Source organism: Carettochelys insculpta, chromosome 12, assembly GCF_033958435.1.
Source record: "Carettochelys insculpta isolate YL-2023 chromosome 12, ASM3395843v1, whole genome shotgun sequence".
Classification (NCBI taxonomy): Eukaryota; Metazoa; Chordata; order Testudines; family Carettochelyidae; genus Carettochelys; species Carettochelys insculpta.
Window position 1 is genome coordinate 5,679,530 of NC_134148.1, and position 17,306 is coordinate 5,696,835.

The following is a 17,306-nucleotide window of genomic DNA, read 5'->3' on the forward strand; positions in this document are numbered from 1 at the left end:
GTGTAATTCTCAATCTCAATACTTCCTTACTAGGGAAGAAAGTGAGACAGTGTATCCAGTACAAGCCCAATGCTTCCAAGGGAGAGGAGAATAGTCAAAATAAATCCCTAACAGTGTATGTCACAATGAATTCCTGGCATTTGAAAACTGTCACCCTGCAGACAATGAAAGAGGCCTTTTGGTAATACCCTAATGAAACTAGTCTTACTGCCCCTTGCCTGCCAAAGACCAGTGCCCTCACACACGCTTTCTGTGCCAAGCCTTTAAACTGTCCAGAATCCTTATTATTTGAAAGCATATTTGGTACCTCAGATCCGGTCAAGAGTACACCCAGAGACATTAACATTTTCAGAATAGAAGAGCCTACGGTAGTAGACATGGGACAGACCAGACAAAAAAGAAAAGCAAACAGGACTTAAACACACGGATGATGGTATTTTTGAAGATTTGGTTCTACACCTCTGTTGTGTGTTGCCCATACAACACTCTTTTCTCTCTCCTGGCATAAAAAGGGACAACATCCAGATCACTTAGAGATTCTTTCACCTTCCACATCGGCTATGTCCATGCAACAGGCTTTTCCCAGCAAAACTGGGCTTTTGTCAGGGAAAAAACGTGGAGCGTCTAGATGCAAAACCTGCTTTGTCGACAGTTTGTTGACAAATCCCAGCCCATCCGCTGGCAGCATTGTGTACCTCTCCCCATTCAGGTGCATCGCCTCTCTCAACAGTGTTCTGCTGACAAAACAGCTGCGTGAACACTCCTTTTGTGGACAGACAGGGCTTCTGGTTCACCCCCCAGCCCTGTTTGCAGAGCTTCTAGTCAGCTGTTCTGATCAGAGAGGGCTGCTCTCTGTTGACAGAGCAGATTGCTCTTTCCATCTGCTTTTATGCATAGATGCTATCTGTCCACATAAGTTTTGCCAGGAAATCCCTCCTAACCATGCTTTCTTTCGACAGAAGTTTTATTTGGAAATCCCTTCCAACTGCGACTTTTGTGGACAGAAACTTCTTGTGTAGACCTAGCCATGCAGTTTAACCCTGCTAAGTGTGTAATACCAAGTGGCAAGATGCTGCCTGTTGCTGCAGTTTCAAGCAAGCCAGGTTCTGACTGTAGTTAACATTACAAGGTGAGCAGGTTACCTATCTCCCAGTCATCTCAGAAATCTTTATTCACAGTGCATATACACACACCAGCCAATAGAGCTACTATTAAACCACCTGTGACTTTCCTGGCAGCCCCCACCTCCAGCTAACTCCCAGCAGCTTTGAAGCAGAGGTTTGTTTTCAAATACCTTCCAACGCGACTGGGCTTGTAATTCTGAATTAAGGGAGACTTCAACCAGGCTCCCTTGGAAAGAGCAGTCCCTGCCAAGGAGAAAGGCTTCTCCTGCTTTACAATGAGTCAGCTTGGTAAAACAGGGAGGAAGGGAACTGCTTTCTCTGCACTGTGCTATCCCATTCGGGGCGCCTCACCGGTCCATAAAAACTGGGGTGATTTACTCTTTTGCTCCGCCCCCTTAGTGCAGTGCAACGCTGTTCCTACAAACAAGAGAGCCACCAGGGCTACTACTTCCCGGGTAAAGGAAAATAGGCCGCCCCCAGACTAAAAGGACTGGGGTCATATCCACGTGTTACACATCCCAGCCACATGTTGCAGGAGAGAAGCACAGCCGGGGAGGACAAACACCACGCAGGCAGAGCTCCCTCTGTGTGTGCTCCTCGCTGAGTACAGAGCACAGGCGTTGCAGCTAACCAGAGAGCCGAGACCTTGTACAGATCCACAGCTTTAGAGCCCCTGAAACCGAAACCAAGCCAGCAGCCTGCCTGCGAGGGGCTCGTTCAGCCCTGGACGGAAAGGAATCGCAGCGAGGGAGACGAGGGCAACGGAGGAGCGGGGAGGGTGCGGGCCCGCTAAGAAAACGTTTGGAGAAAGCCTGCACCGCTTTCGCATACGCCGGCCGGAAGACCTCGGGGGCGGGTAGGCCCTGCTTTGGACCCCAGCTATGCCTTCGGGCCTGATCTCAGAGAAGGGGGCGACCTGTGCTTCCCGGCGGCAAGCCAAGCCTCCTGGCGCCCGAACTGGACTTGGAAGGGAGAAAAGCAACGGGGAAAGGGTGATGGGGTGATTCTTTCCTGGGGGAGGTGGGGCGGGCTCCATGCACATCACTGCCGGCTCTTAACCTCCGCTGGGGGGGCGCCAAAGGGGCGATCTATTTCAGATACCCCGCCAGGGAGACTCCTTGCAGTCTCCGAGTTAAAACTCCAGCTGGATTTCTGCGGTCTTCTCCCGCGCTGGCAAACACGTGCAGCCCGGGGCATGGAAACAGGGCCGCCAAGTGCTTGTGCTGCTAAGCAATAGGAGCAGAGAGGAAGCTGGCCGGGGACAGCGGTGCAGCGAGCTACCTCCCTCCTAAAATAGCCTAAGCAATCGCTGCTGCGCTGGCCCAGGGGGAGGGGTTTTACTGGGCAAGAACAAGAAGTCCTGTGGCACCTTACGGACTAGGTGCCACGGGACTTCTTGTTCTCGAAGATACAGACGAACAGGGCGACCTCTCCGATACTGGGAACCAGGCACCCTAGCAGGTGCCCCCACCCAACAGGAGAGCTTGTGGGGGAGGAGGAACCGCCCCTCCCTTTGCCGGGCACATCATCCTCGGACTGATCTCGGGGCGAATCCTTTTGTCTCTAAGCCCCGCCCCCCCTCTGAGTGCGCAGCTTCACTTCCGGGATGGCTGCGCCCCACGTGGGGCGGATCTATTACACGTGGGGTGAGACGGCGGATGGGGCAAACGCTAGCGCCGCCTTCTCCCCTTCCTCCATTCCCCGTCGTTTGCGGAGGCGAAAGGGGCGGGTGGATGCTTTCGTTTCTACCAATCAGCGCCAAGGAGAGGGCAAACTTCCCTCCTCCCTCACCCCGACGGAAGTAGGGAGCCCTTTTCCAGTCGGGAGGGGAGGGGAAGACCGACTTGAAATACAGCCAGGGCTCCAGAGAGGCGGGGCGATTGAAGAACCCCAGCCAATAAAGCAGAGGGGGTGGGACTAATTCTTCCACCCAATAGGAGAAGGGCTGATCCTTCCCTATGACTGTATGAGGAAAGCGGGAGGGGGCTGTGCGTGTGTACTGCGTATTCACTCTTAAGAGCCCGTGCAACAGCGGCGGAGGGAGACAAGAGACCCCCTCCAGCACAGGACAGGGAAATATGACTCAGGCTGGTGGGAGCCGGCCGTTGATTCCCCCCAGTCGGGTCTCCTCTAGGCTGGAGAAGGAGAATCCCCCTCCGGCTCCCCAAACCCGCCCCTCGTCAACTGTAACGTGAACCCTTCGCTTTCCAGCCTGCTGCTCCCGCCCCCTCGAGTCCGCCTCGCAGAAGGCAGCCTTACTGGCGGCCAGCGCGCGGTCTCACGTTGCTAGCTCGGTAACAAGCCCATCTTCCCCCCGGACCAGCCCGGCACGGTAGCTAACTCCATGGAGATCAGGCTAACACCCTAAATCTCCTGCATCGGGCGCTCGCACGCTCTGCAGCCTTTCCTTTTCCCGGGTCAGAGATAGAGCAGTTCAGCCCCCCCCCCCCCACCCCAACACACACACTCCGCCTCCCATGCTCGGCCTTTACAGCCCCCGTTGCTTCCTGAAACTATTCTGAGCCCCTCTACACGAGAGCAGCAAGGACGACCAGATTGCGAGAGAAAAGGGGATACTCCAAACCCGGGGCTGTTCAGCTTTCCCTCCCCCCGGCAGAGGAGGCGGGGGTGGAGAGACGCAACTCCATGTTTGCCAAGGGAATCAGGCTCAGTCAGCCGGAGGAACGCGAGATCGGCGGGGCGAGAGAGCAGGAAGGCGGCTGCTCCGGTGTGGGGCGCAAAGTGGGCGGGAAGTCGCGAGCGTTCGGCAATGGAACGTTACCAGGTCAACAGGGGTTCGGCGGCGGAACGTTCGCGCGGCGCCTGGCTACTTTACGTTCGGCAATGGAACGCCGCGGCGGCTGCTGGAGGCCGAGCTCCAGCTAGGATTGTTTACGTGGGATTTTTAAAACAACAATCGCGCAGCGGCCCGTTCAGCGACAGAGAGGGAAGCCAGAGCTGCAGCCCGCCCCCCACCCCCTACAGGCGGCTGCCTCTCTGAGAATCCATTCACCCGCCCCCGCCCAACAAGTTTCACGTAGAGAAGCTGAAATCTACGGGTTCCGATTCCGCCCTCCCGGCGAGTGAGACATCCGGCCTTGGGGCTTGTAAACGAGATGCACGCTCCGGCAGCGCCTGCAAAGCCACGCACGGAGCTGGGCTTCAAAAGCCGCCCGTAAACCTACTCAGTAAACTCCTAGCCCTCCGCCCAGGACCCTGACCTGCAGCGCAGCTTTGTTTATGCCAAGCAAAATAAGGGGCGGGGAACTGAGCTGCCCCCTCCTCCTTCTTCTTTCCCCAAACTGCACGGAACCCAGCCCGAGGTTAAACGCCAGTACAGCGCACGTCATCCGGCCAAACGCCCGCTCTTCTCGGGGCTCCGGGCAGTGAAGAGCGAGGGCAAAGCAAACCCGCGGGGGAAAGTGCTTTTGATTTCTCCTCCACGGACCCGACCGCTGAGCCCCTCTCCCACCCTGATTAGCAGCAGCGCCTCCTCCCCCAGTCCCCGCTCCGGCCCTGCCCCGGGTGAGCTGAAATCCCCAACCCCCAAACGCTCAATATTTTGGGGTGTAAATTGAAAGCAGCTGTTACATACCCTCAAAGCCCAGGCGAGGAGTCCTGAATGGATGGGAACTCCCCTCAGACGGGATTGGTCGCTGGCGCCAGCTCGTCACTTCGATCCCACCCATCGGAGGAGGGAGGAATGGCCAGATCCCGCCCTGCACTCCAGGCCACGCCCCCTGCCCCCAAACACTCAGGGCTTTGTGCTGTCTGTGTACCTCCGACTCGCGCCTGCACGTCGCGGGGGTGAGGCTGGCGCTGGCACACCTGGCTTGCGGCCGCTTGGCTTTCCATTGGTGCAGCTGTACAGGAAGCACTCCCTGAGCCTACCTGTGACAGGGCTAGGGGCGCCCTGGAGAGGCGCGGCGCTGCACGGCAGGGAGTACAGCTGCAGAACCGTGGGTCTTCTCTAAGGCGAATACTGTGCCTCGTCCGGGCAGTCACTCCGCCATCCCGCCTGTACAGCGGGGGTCAGCCGCCAAAATAGCAAGGAGATCCCCCCCCCTTTTTTTTTAAGAACTTCGTTTGAAAAACTTATTAAGTCAAGAGCTGCAATGCTCGTGAATATGAGACTGTCCTTAATAAGTATCAAACCCTATTTTTATACCCCCTGTTTAAGAAAGAGTGCACACACTGGTTTGTAGCAGGATGCATGTTTTCTGCCCGACAGTCACAAACTTTTTACATATTGTTGCCTCACACTTTACGTGCCAATTTTCCTTCAAGTTTAATTTCAGTTTTCTTTCTTAAAACACCTGTTGTCCTTCGCAGCAGGAATGTTGCAAGCATCCTTTTCCTTTTCTAAATCAAGACATTATTAGCAACGTGATCAAAACACAGATACAGTATCATATCCCACAGTGCACGGCCCATATGAAAGCAGAAGTTATCCAAAGTTTCGAGATCACATGGCGCTTGCTACTGAGATGTGAGTTGTTTGTTGTTGGTCTTTTGAACATTCACCGTTTATGGAAAATAATCAGTTTTTTTTTTTTTCTTATCTTTGCAATTATAGTGTCAGGAGCCACAAAGAAGTCCTTAAAGAGCAACAGGTAGCAGACCCCAGAGGTAGAGTGTCTTCTCCCCAAGGATCTTAGGAGAGAATGCAAACATGCACCTTTAACAGCCTAGAGGTGGCCTCAAATGTGGGACCTCTAGAGCTTTGTGCAGGAGCTGCTGCAGTTTGAACTACAGGCCAGCTGGCCCACAAATTTGGTTATAGGGGAGACTCTTTCCTTCTGTGTGCAAGTGGTCTAGGTGCCATTATGTGGGACAGTGAACCACGCCAGGAGGTGTGATGGTTACACAAGATCGACCCTTGCAATAGGCTGGGACTGGGAAGTAAATATTATACCCTCAAAGGACAGACAAGGGAAACTGAGGCATGAAGCTTCAATGACTTGCCTGAGAGCTGTGGCAGACTGTGGAGCTCTGATCTCCTGAATCGCAGTCCTCTAAACGGTTTTACCAACCACACACACTTTAATAAACAGAGAACATCTAAAAGGCTGACAAGGGCAAGACCCTTGTAGGGTGGACAGAAAGCACAGGGACCTTTACAGAAGAGCAGTGAGAACCCTCAGGGAAATGTTGGGTGCCAGGAAGGAGCACCCTGCCCTCCACAAGTGTTGTATGTGTTCTAATTTGTTTGGCAGTAGACCCCTGACTTACGCAGGGGTTGCGTTCCTGCACAGTCCCGCATAAGTCAAATTTCACATAACTGAGGGGAGAGCCAGGAAACTAACCAGCACACCAACACTGCTGAGTTTTCTATCTCCCCTGAGTGACAGGCAGCTGAGAACCTGGCTCCCGCCTGTCCCCTGCCCACAGGAGAGGGGAAATTGACCAGCGCTGCTGTGCTGGTCAATTTCCCGGCTCCTGTCAATAGCAGCAGCCAAGAGTCAAGCTGGCACCTGACAGGAGCTGTGAAGCCACTCCTGTCAGGTGTGGCAGTCTGACACTCATGACCCCTGACAGGAGTGGGTAGGCTGCTCCCGCCGGACAGGAGTGGGGAAACTGACCAGTGCAGCAGTCCTGGTTAGTTTCCCAGCTCCTGTGAATGGCAAGGAGCTGGTGCCTGGCTCCCAGCTGCCCACCCTTTATGGGAGCCAGGAAACGGACCAGCTCAGCAGTCCTGGTCAGTTTCCCAGCTGCCCTGAGGGGCAGGCAGCCCAGAGCCAGGCACCAGCTCCCCACCACTCAGAGTCGCGATAACCCGAGATTCATGCAACTTGAGTGCATGTATCTCGGGGTTCTTCTGCCCTGTAGTACTTAACAATCATGGACCATGATCATGCCATGCTAGGTGCGACACACACCCACAACAAAAAGACAGGCCCTGGCCCAAAGATCTTCTTGTCATCTGTACACAATTTGCATATAAGATGGGAAATTACAGATGGCTCTAGGAAGATGGCAGAAGAACAGGAAAACAATGAGCCATGAGTGATCCTGAAAATCAGTAAACACTTGGATTCTAGGACCTGCTGCTTTATTCCTACGGTCAAAGGGAAAATCTGGATTTCGTTCTAGCCATGGTTGGTGAAGATCTGTAACCCTATGTCCAGAGACAATATGGAAGGTAATGGAATTAGATTTATCACTAGTTTCCACTAGAGAGGCAAGATGGGAGAGGGAATGTCTTTTATTGGACCAACTTCTCTTGAAAGCTCAAAAACTTGGCTCTCTCTCCAAGAGCAAGTGGTCTGATGAAAGCTATTACAGATGGAGCCTCTCTAATCCAGAATCCTTGGGACCTGACCACTGCCAAATGAGAAAATTTGCTGGACCCCAGAAGATCAGTATTATCTAGCAGTATTACCAACGCTTCCGCTGCTTACTTGGCTCTTAAAGACATTTAGGGGTAAATTACAGCTAAATAACAGCCCAGAGCACTGAGAGTCAGGACTGGTGGCCACAAACAAACTATGGGAACATGGGAAACTTGGCCACACCCATGATAAGGGGTCGTCTGGCTAACTAATATCACATCAGATTAAGGATGTTGCTGGATGAGAGAGCACCCAACAAGAGAGGTTCAACCTTTAGCTCACCCACCTTGTCTCTCTAATATCGTGGGACTGACATGGCTACCGCGACACTGCATTTCAGTATTTACATTCAAAACAAAAAAGCAGTCCAGTAGCACTGTGAAGACTAACAGAATAATACATGAGGTGGTGAGCTTTCGTGGGACAGACCCACTTCTTCAGCCCATAGCCAGACCAGAACAGACTCAATATTTAAGGCACAGAGAACCAAAAACAGTAATCAAGGTTGACAAATCAGAAGAATTTGCATTGAGTGAGAAAGTTCATCAACCATATACCCCTTGTGACAGTTCACCTAGGCAGTGGAAGCCTCATCACCATTCACTGGAAAGCAACAGGTCTGCTCAGCTAGAATGATTCATAAGAGAGTTTCAAGTACGTTTCAGTGGCTCCAAGCAACAGATAAATAGCCTGCCTGAGATGCAGCAACAGAAACCAAAACTGCAATTTAGTTTTCTGCACTTGTAACTGCAACTATAGGTCAGGTGTATTAGTGGTGGAAAAACAATCAAATCCCCGGGCTGTGGTTAAAGTTTGCACTTACACTGTTGGTTCCACTGGTGTAGAGAGATGGGTGCTGGTGAGCCAAGCATAGATGTGAAGGTAGCTTGTGTATGACATGATCTCCTACAAGGCTGAGAATCCTGCCATCACATTTACTTAAGTGGCAATTGAAAGCAGTTGGCACATCAAGGAGTTTGTTTAGCATCTTGCAGGATGAAGTCGTTAAGTGGTATGCCTGGTGGTACCTATGAAAGCAGTTGATAGGTGGGAGGTAGCATCTGCCACTATGAAGCTCTCCTTAGCCAGGCTTTTGTTTGTTTCACATGGTTCTCCTGCTCTTGATTTTTGTACTCCTTGCTTTTGACGTGAGGTAATAAAATGGACTCTCCCAGCGTAATGTGCTGATTTGAACCACAGTCAGAAACTTCAGCCTTCGAAAGCCCAGGTTCTGACACACAGAATGTGGCACTGACCTCCCTGCCTCAGTTTCTCCATCTGTAATAGTAGACAATAATTCTTACTACCTCATAGGGAGTATTTTTGATGTCTACTAATGAAGTTTTATTGGAGCCATAAAAACAACGAGGAGTCCTTAAAACTTTAAAATTAACCTTCAAAACTGACTGATTTATTTGGGCATAAGCTTTCGTGGGTTCCTTATGCCCAAATAAATCTGTTAGTCTTTAAAGTGCCACAAGACTCCTTGTTGCTTTTGCAGACATTGACTGACACGGCTTCACCTCTTACACTTCTTAGAGCTGTGTGTATCGTGACAAAAACTCAAAGGCCTGAATCCTGCAGGGAATTTTGCAAAGGTAGACCACGTGGAGTTTGTTGCAAGATCATGGCCAAAGTTTTTAATCCAATAGCTGCAGATGTTTTCATGTCTTTTGAAATTTGCTTTATTCATTCATTACCTACCTTGTAAGCAGCTGTGGCAGAGGCCATCTCTTTTTGTATTTGTATAGAGCTTGGCGCAGTATGTCCTGGTTCAGGAGTAGGGCTTCTGAGAATTACATATAATAACAATAATTAATAATAACAGAGAGGGAGCTGTGCTAGTCTATATACTATCAAAACAAAAAAGCAGTCAAGTAGCACTTTAAAGACAAACAAAATAATTTATTAGGTGAGCTTTCGTGGGACAGACCTGAAGAAGTGGTCTGAAGAACTGGGTCTGTCCCACGAAAGCTCACCTAATAAATTATTTTGTTTGTCTTTAAAGTGCTACTTGACTGCTAATTAATAATAGTATGTAATCAAGATTGATCACTCTTGGAAACTGTCTCTCAAGACTGCGTGGTCAAATAATCCCAGAAAGAAAAATTACGGATAACTTTTTGCAAGCGACTGCAGCTCGGCAGGTTCATTCAGTCAGAGAACAGACACATAACCACGTGATTAATGTGACCAAATGCTCCAAAGCAATGCATCGGGAATTTAAAATAGCAAGTAACTCAGCAAACAAAATGAATTGAACGATTTAGCAGAGCAGAGACCTTTAAGAAATGGGTGACCTTATCTAGCCTACAGAACCTTTGCTGGCACAGTCTCCTAGTGTGAACGCAACGTACACCAAAAGGAGGATTATTTCTGTTCGCAACACTGTGTCGTGGATGCTGCTCCAGTCTATTGGTGCTTTTGTCAGCATAATAAGGTTGGTGGGGGGATTTTTTTTTTAACTTTTTCAGATGTTCTATATGCAGGAAAAAAGCAAAATTAATCAAACAAGGGGGAACATTTTCAGCACCGCAACTAGGAACTCCCTTTTTTGCCTTTGAAAATCCTCTTCTAAATGGCTAGTTGAGGATTATTTGTTCAGCTCTAATTACTGTTATGGTCTTTGGCGGGGGGGCAGTTGTTCATTTGGAATTTTTATATGTTCAATGTCTTAAGGCCATTGGGTCTAATTTTGGGGGCTTGTACCAGCGCCCCAAGCAATTAAACTAAGAGCTTGACCTGTTTTTAATGTAACAAGATATGTAAGTGATCAGAAAACCAGTCACCCCCAAACAGAAGACACTTCTGCCTCCTTTCTTGCCCATCCCCATTCTGGACCATGAATTGTCTCTGTTTTGGGATGAGTAGCTCCCTGTGCGCCTGTCTCCCTCTGTGGGAACTCTGGGTGGAGCTGTGCCCAGGAATTCTAACGCAATCGGGCTAAACTAGCACTCTTAAAAATGCACGTGTGACGTGCCTTTTGGGAGAGAGGGCCCTGCTGGTATCGCTGCAGGCTAAAGTCAGCCAGCTGGACCCACCGTTTGATATAATTCCTGAGATTTTCACCAGCTGTTGATTTGCAAGGGTGAAACAAACAACAAACAATGCAAGCAGCCAGTTTGGTGGCACAAGTGGTACTTACTAACAAGAAAGCTATGCTACATGGATGTAGTTGGAGAAATTCTCCGGCCTGCATGATACAGGAGGTCACACTGCCTCACAAGAGTCCCATATAGCCTGGAAGTCTATGACTGTATAAACCCATCACCATAATAAGAGCAACACTCGCAGCGTTGACAGCCCCTTCAACACAAGAACAATCAGTTAGAAAAAACCCTAAAACTGACCAAGCAAGTGCAGTGTTTACTCTAAAAGGGAAAAGGAGGCAGACACTCAAAGACATCCACTAGAGACTTCTCTGTTGCTGATTGATTTTACATGGAAGGTGCTCAGGTAGTTTGGTGTCAGACAAAAGCCAGGGCTTGCAATAGATCACGGTGGGCAATCATTTTCAGAGGAATTTCGGTAAGTCGTTAGGGGCTGAACGTTTCTACTCTCTGAATGAAATGACCACCTATTGTAAAAAGACTCCATTGAGTTTGTTACCCAACAAACTAATTACACCTAATAACAATCAACTCAACGCACAATTAGCCAAAGCTTATCTTAGGCGGCAATTTACACTGCAAACCATTTTGGGAATCCTTGTGAAACATGTAATCCTCACGCCAACGCTAAGCTTCGACTTGCAACTTACATTTGTTACGAAAACTAAGTGCAAAAGACAAATGAACCTTGGCGTGAAGAAGAAAGTCTGTGATGGGCCCTCACGAGGGAGACAGAGGTGCTGGACCTCTGGGCTACGCGTGGGGAGGGGTGGCTCTGGCGCTCTGGAAGTGACGGGGTCTCAGGTGGACGGAGCAGGGCTGGGGGTGGGTTTGCAGGCAGTATTTCAGTGTTGCTTGGCCCGTGCTGCCTGGAGCTCCAGTGGAGAATTAAAGAGCCCACAATTCCAGCCTCTGCTGCGGTGGCAGCTGGAGGAGTTTCCTCAGCTGCCAGTCAGAAACGTCAGACAGGCTGGATTTGGCCCATGGGCCATACTTAGCCCACTCCTGTCATAGATCCTTAAAGACCATGACTGCCGTGTGGGATACTACAAATCCCAGGGCACCGCAGATATACGACAGATGTGCTGGCCTTTCCAGTGACTTACTGGCTTGGATGCTACTCCCAGGCACACATAGTCCCATTGCTGGCTTGACAATGTCCCACCCAGCCACACCACAGAGGCAATCCTGGGCCACATGTGGGACCGGTAAGAGATTTCTTTTTAGGGGATTTACGCTTGTTCTTTGTGCCTGTTGTTTTTGACTTAGAAAATCAGCACTGCCCCATCTGGCCTCTCCTGGTTCTGCCAGAGGTCATATTGTAAGTACTGATATTTTAATGGAAGCTGTTGAATCTTGAACCAACCCTTCTCTTACCCAAACCAGCCAGTGACTCCTGCAAGTTAAATACAGAAGGAAGCAGTCGGACTTCTCCTCTTAGTTACTGAGCTTTTGCTGTTTTGACACTTGGGTGTCACTACTTTCTGGCTCACCATTCATCTTAATCCCCTGGTTAGCCAGCACTGGAATTCTTAAAGGTAAAAACCAAGCCGGAACCAGCCCTCTGGCCTCTGTGATACCCCATAAATAATCATCTGAGTCTATCCCATACATGCTGCTTGAGGCAGAGGGGGCTGGCATGAAGGAGAGAGGGGAAGGATACCGTCTCTGAGACCTTGGAGGAGCAGGCTGGTGGTGCCACCACGGTCCTGTTTCCCAGAGCTTGATGGAACGTAGCAGATCGACGCCGTGCCACCAAGCCCTGCTGTGTGCAAGGTTGGGCTGGGCGTTTCCATGGACCTGGGCTGCTGGACATGTGGCCTCATCCCAGGCTTCTCACTCCATGGTTGTGGCACCACATTGTTGAATCCAGGGCTCCTCACAGACACCCTATAGGGCCCAGCATCCTCTGAACCTGCAGGTGGTACACATGGAACTTCCCTGTCCTTGGTCCCAGCTGACCTCCTACAGTTGCCGCCACCTCTTTAGACGCAATGAAATTCCTTTTCCTGGGAGAAAGTCTGAAATGGAGGCTTCTGAGGAACTCGCTGATGCCAGTGGCAGTCTCTCGGGCTTGAAACCAGAGGCCTCCAAAGCACAGAGTGAGGGATCAAGGCTCACCTGCAGGCAGGAGCCGAACGCATCTGGTACATCTACCCCAAGCAGCCAGCTTAATCCAGCGAGAGCTTGGAAGTGTTCATTTCCATTCGCAAATGTCAACTCCTACAGCCACTGGAGCTGGTAGGTGCATCGAGCAGTTGGCCTAAGCCCTCCTGGGCAGGTCGATTTCATAGAATCGGAATGCTAGAACTTGAAGGGACCTCGAGAGGTCATCGAGTCCAGTCCCCGGCCTCATGGCAGGACCAAGCAACACCTAGAGCATCCCTGACAGATGTCTGCCTATCCTGCTCTTAAATATCTCCAGTGATGGAGATTCCACAACCTCCCTAGGCAATTCATTCCAGTGTTTGACCACCCTGACAGTTAGGAACTTTTTCCTAATGTCCAACCTAAACCTCCCTTGCTGCAGTTGAGGCTCATTGCTTCTTGTCCTACCCTCAGAGGCCAAGAACAATTTTCTCCTCCTTGTAACACTCTTTTAGCTACTTCATTCTCCTTAAACCAGCTGTTGCAGGGAGGCATCTGGCCTGACGTCCACAGTCCACAACCTCACTGGGCAGCTAGCCCTGTAGTTAGACCATTTCGTTCTCTTTAATAGTAAGCTTCATTTCCCCAAGCTGCCTTGTAAGCTCATTGATGCTTGTTCTGCCCTGTTGACTAATGAGAATAATTGGCCCCTCTCCTTGTTAGACCATCCCTTTACGTAGCTGCAGACAATTATCGAATTTCCCCTTGGTCCTCTAGACTTGGCTGAGCCTGCTCTGTTCCCATCACCTCTCCCATAGGGCCTAGTTTCCGATTCTCTAGCCATTCTTGCTGATCACCTCTGACTCTCTCTCCAATTTGTCTGTCTTTTTCCAGATGTGGTGCCTAATAAAAGCTGAAGAGGCTGCTCCAGTGGAAGCCGGGATCAGCCCTCAGTAGAGCTGATTATGTTGCTTATTTGACACACAGCTATTAAATCAATCCAATGTACATTTGGGTATCATGCAGCTGCATTGCTGGGTCATTCTGGTGTCAGCCTCCCGCCCCCTCATGCTATGCAAGTTCTTAGGCTATACCGGTAACCATAGTATGCGAGCACCTTCCAGTAGAGAGTGAAGTAACACAAGTCCTCTGCTGTGCATGCAGGGGAGTGTCTGATTTTGGTAGGGTTTTTGTTTTGCTTTGCATTGAAATACACAGATTACGGGGTACTTATGGTACAGAGCTCCTTAATGATAATGAATGCAAACTTGATTTGATATTCTCTGGTATCGGGGGGTGGGGGGGGTAGCCCTGTTAGCCTGTAACTATAAAAACAACAAGACGTGCTAGCAACGAAAAAAAGCATTCCAGTAGCACTTTAAAGACTAACAAAAAGGACTCTTTTACATAATTTGTTTTATCTAATTCTTGACTTCCCTCCCGCTCCTTCTGTCCCTCTGCTCTCTGATTTGCTCACCTCGATGATAATTTTTCTGATTTGTCAACCTTGATAACTATTTTTGGTTCTCGGTCCCTTAAATATTGAGTCTGTTCCGGTCTGGCTATGGTCTGAAGAAGTGGGTCTGTCCCACGAAAGCTCATCACCGAATAAATTATTTTGTTAGTCTTTAAAGTGCTACTGGACTGCTTTTTTGTTTTGATAGTATATAGACTAGCACGGCTGTCTCTCTGTCACTATTCAACAAGAAGTGTTGTGGTGTTTTATAGACTGACAGATGCATAAACTTTCATGGGCAAAGTCCCACTTGTCAAATGCATTGGGACTTTGTCCATGAACGCTTATGTTCACATACAGTATTAGTCTACATGGTGCCACAGGCCTTCTTGATATACTCTGGGATGCCAGGGTAGAAAGCAGAAAGGAGAGCGGTCCAAAAAAAACCCAAAGTCATTTCACAAAAGAACTTTGAACCTGGCTGTGTTTCAAAAGGTGTTGGTACACCACTGGGGATTTTTCTACTTAATGGTTGCGGTATAGCTGTTAAATCAAAATATCAATCGCCACATTTTATTGGATGAAAAATTTGATTTTTTGGTAAATGGAAATTTTAATATTTTGATAAAATATAAATTTTTAGAAGCAAATATTTTCATTTATAATTTGGATACAGTTGACTTCTTTGGCAGGACATTTTGCTTGACGTGAGCACCAGTTTTTGATGACAAATTTTAATTTGATCAGTTTTGACCATCTCTCGCCTGACACGCTTCTCTCTGTTGATTTTTTGGTGGTTTGTTTTTAACCCGACCAGCCTCAATAAATGGTTGTCTCTCTGGAAGAGGGCAGAGAGTCAGTCGCTGCCCTCTTCGGAAGCCTGGATTCCTGTCGAAGAGAGATCCACAAATTGTAGGCTTGAGGAGAAATTATGAGGTGAGGTTCTGCCCTATGGGAAGGGTTAAGTGATTAGCTGCACATTGATTAGAGCCCTGTAGGATGCTCCTCTGGCAGCCACCAGGAATAAATCTGGATGGAGTTCCTCAGTCTCTGCTACTCTGCTGCTCCTAAACTGCTCTACACCAACGCAACTGGAATTTAGCTGCCCATCAGCCTCTCGCCATGACCCCAGCTGGTCTGTCCCCAGATAACAATGGAGTCTGGAGCCCTGCAGAATAGGGGTGTTCATTGCAAGCCACGAGAGCGCATGGTTCATTCTCCCGCCAAGCTCACCGCTCGTGTCCACCCCCCACCAAACAATTCATCTGATGCTAAAACCCCGCCACAGCAAGGGCTGCAACCGCCCACTCCCCGACGGAAATTAACTTGCAGCCCCGCATGGAGGAGACGTAACCACTGAGTGTCCATGGAGTAACGACTTACTCCGGAGAGTGTAGCTGTACTCGTGACCCAAGGTGGATGCGTATCTTCAGGCCTGCAGATGTTTACTTCCTAGGCCTGGATGGCTCTGCAGGCCCTCATCGATACAAGGTACCACATGGAGCTAGAGAGAGCGCACATGGGGCCATCCTGGCTGCCCTGAGCATGTGGCTTTCACGTGGGCCCCTCTCAGCGATTGTTGCTGTGGTGGTCCCTCGCCTCCTGGGTCACCCGTTCCCTAGGACACAGCTGGACCACTCTTTGGGCTGCTCCGGTTTGAAGGCTGGATAACACGCACCCTGGCCTCCTGCCAAACACCAGCTCTCACAACAAACCCGTGCTGAGCTGCAGAACGCCTCATCCCTACGGAGACAGGGTTCCCCCCCGCCACGGCTGCAGACGAGTGAATTGTCTTAGTTTCCCAGACTGCCTGAAAGGCATGGGGGGACTCGGGTGCTCGTGAAGCGTAGGGGCTGGGGAAGGCTGCAGAGAAGCCAGGGAGTCCCCCGAAGCCAGCGGAGGCGCTAATTCAGGAAGTCACGCGGGCATTGGCCCTGCTGCGGCAGGGTCGGCCTTGCCTCCAAGCAGAGAGGAAGCTGTCCCAGCACTCCTGTTACATGAGGCTGTTGCACACCCCAGCAAAGGGGCTCAACCCTGTTGCCTTTGCCTCAGTTAGACCTCACCCCAGCCACCCACATCCTGCTCCAAGCCGCGCCCCCCAGACTCGCAGGCCTTCCTTCTTTCCCAGGTGGAGCACGGCTGAAGCCATAGAGCCTGGTGCTGCGTGTTTCCTTCGTTAAGAGTGGGAGCTGCCGTCGGACTCCGGGGGAAAGGGCCCCGCACTGCCCTGACGTTGCTTGGGGCTATCCATCCAACAGGGGACGGCTCAGGGAAGCCTTTACTGCCCAGCACCTCCAAGGCAGAATTCCTACCAGAGGGAGAGGCTGGACGAGGAAGTTAGGAACGAGGGGGTGTGGCCAGGGGCCTTTCCACACAAGCTACTGCCCCATGTTAGGACCTCAGGCAGGAGGGTTAGTTTTCCTTCAGAAGCTTTGGTTGTCATTAATTAGGACAACTCCAGCCTGTGTATTCTTGGCCTGTGTATCAGGTGCACCAGAATGTGTGTGATGGGGGAAGGGGACGTGGCCCCATAACTTTTTACCTGCCTTCAGGGCAAGGAACAGGGGCAGTGGTGGGACCCTGGGGAAGAAGTAGGGTGGGGCCATGGCTCAGGCATTGGACACCCCCCCCAGTGGTGCTGACAGCATCATCAGGTCCCTAGACAAGGTGTAGGGAGTCCCACTCTGTGCCCTTGGAAGGGGCAGGCCCGGAGGTAGCCACCCTGAGCCCTGCCACCTCGAGATACACGTCTCATAGAGCTGGGAAGGACCTCAGGAGGTCACTGAGTCCAGTTCCCTGCCCTCTTGGCAGGACCAAGCACCAAGACCTTAAAGAGCTGAATGCTGCTCTGGAGCCCCGGGTTGCAGACCCCTGCCCTCTGCCTTTCAATTTAGTGCGTGAACTCCTTGGGCAGAGACTGGCTCTTGGCAGGTGTCCATAGCGTGCCAGGCACGATAGGGCCCTGATCTCAGGTGGGGTCTTGAGTGGCTACTGTAAATCATATTAGCAGCTGTGCTCAGAGGCTTTAAAACGGTTACAGGAACCTGTAACGCTTAGCTTAAAAAGGGCAGGGAGAGGGAGAAATGTCCAGGCTGTGGCTGAGCCCTGGGTTTAGTCTCCCACCTCCCCCATCGCAGGGACAGACTATCATAGCACACTGTGCCAGCCTGGGTCTTCTAGCTACATATGGGCTCAA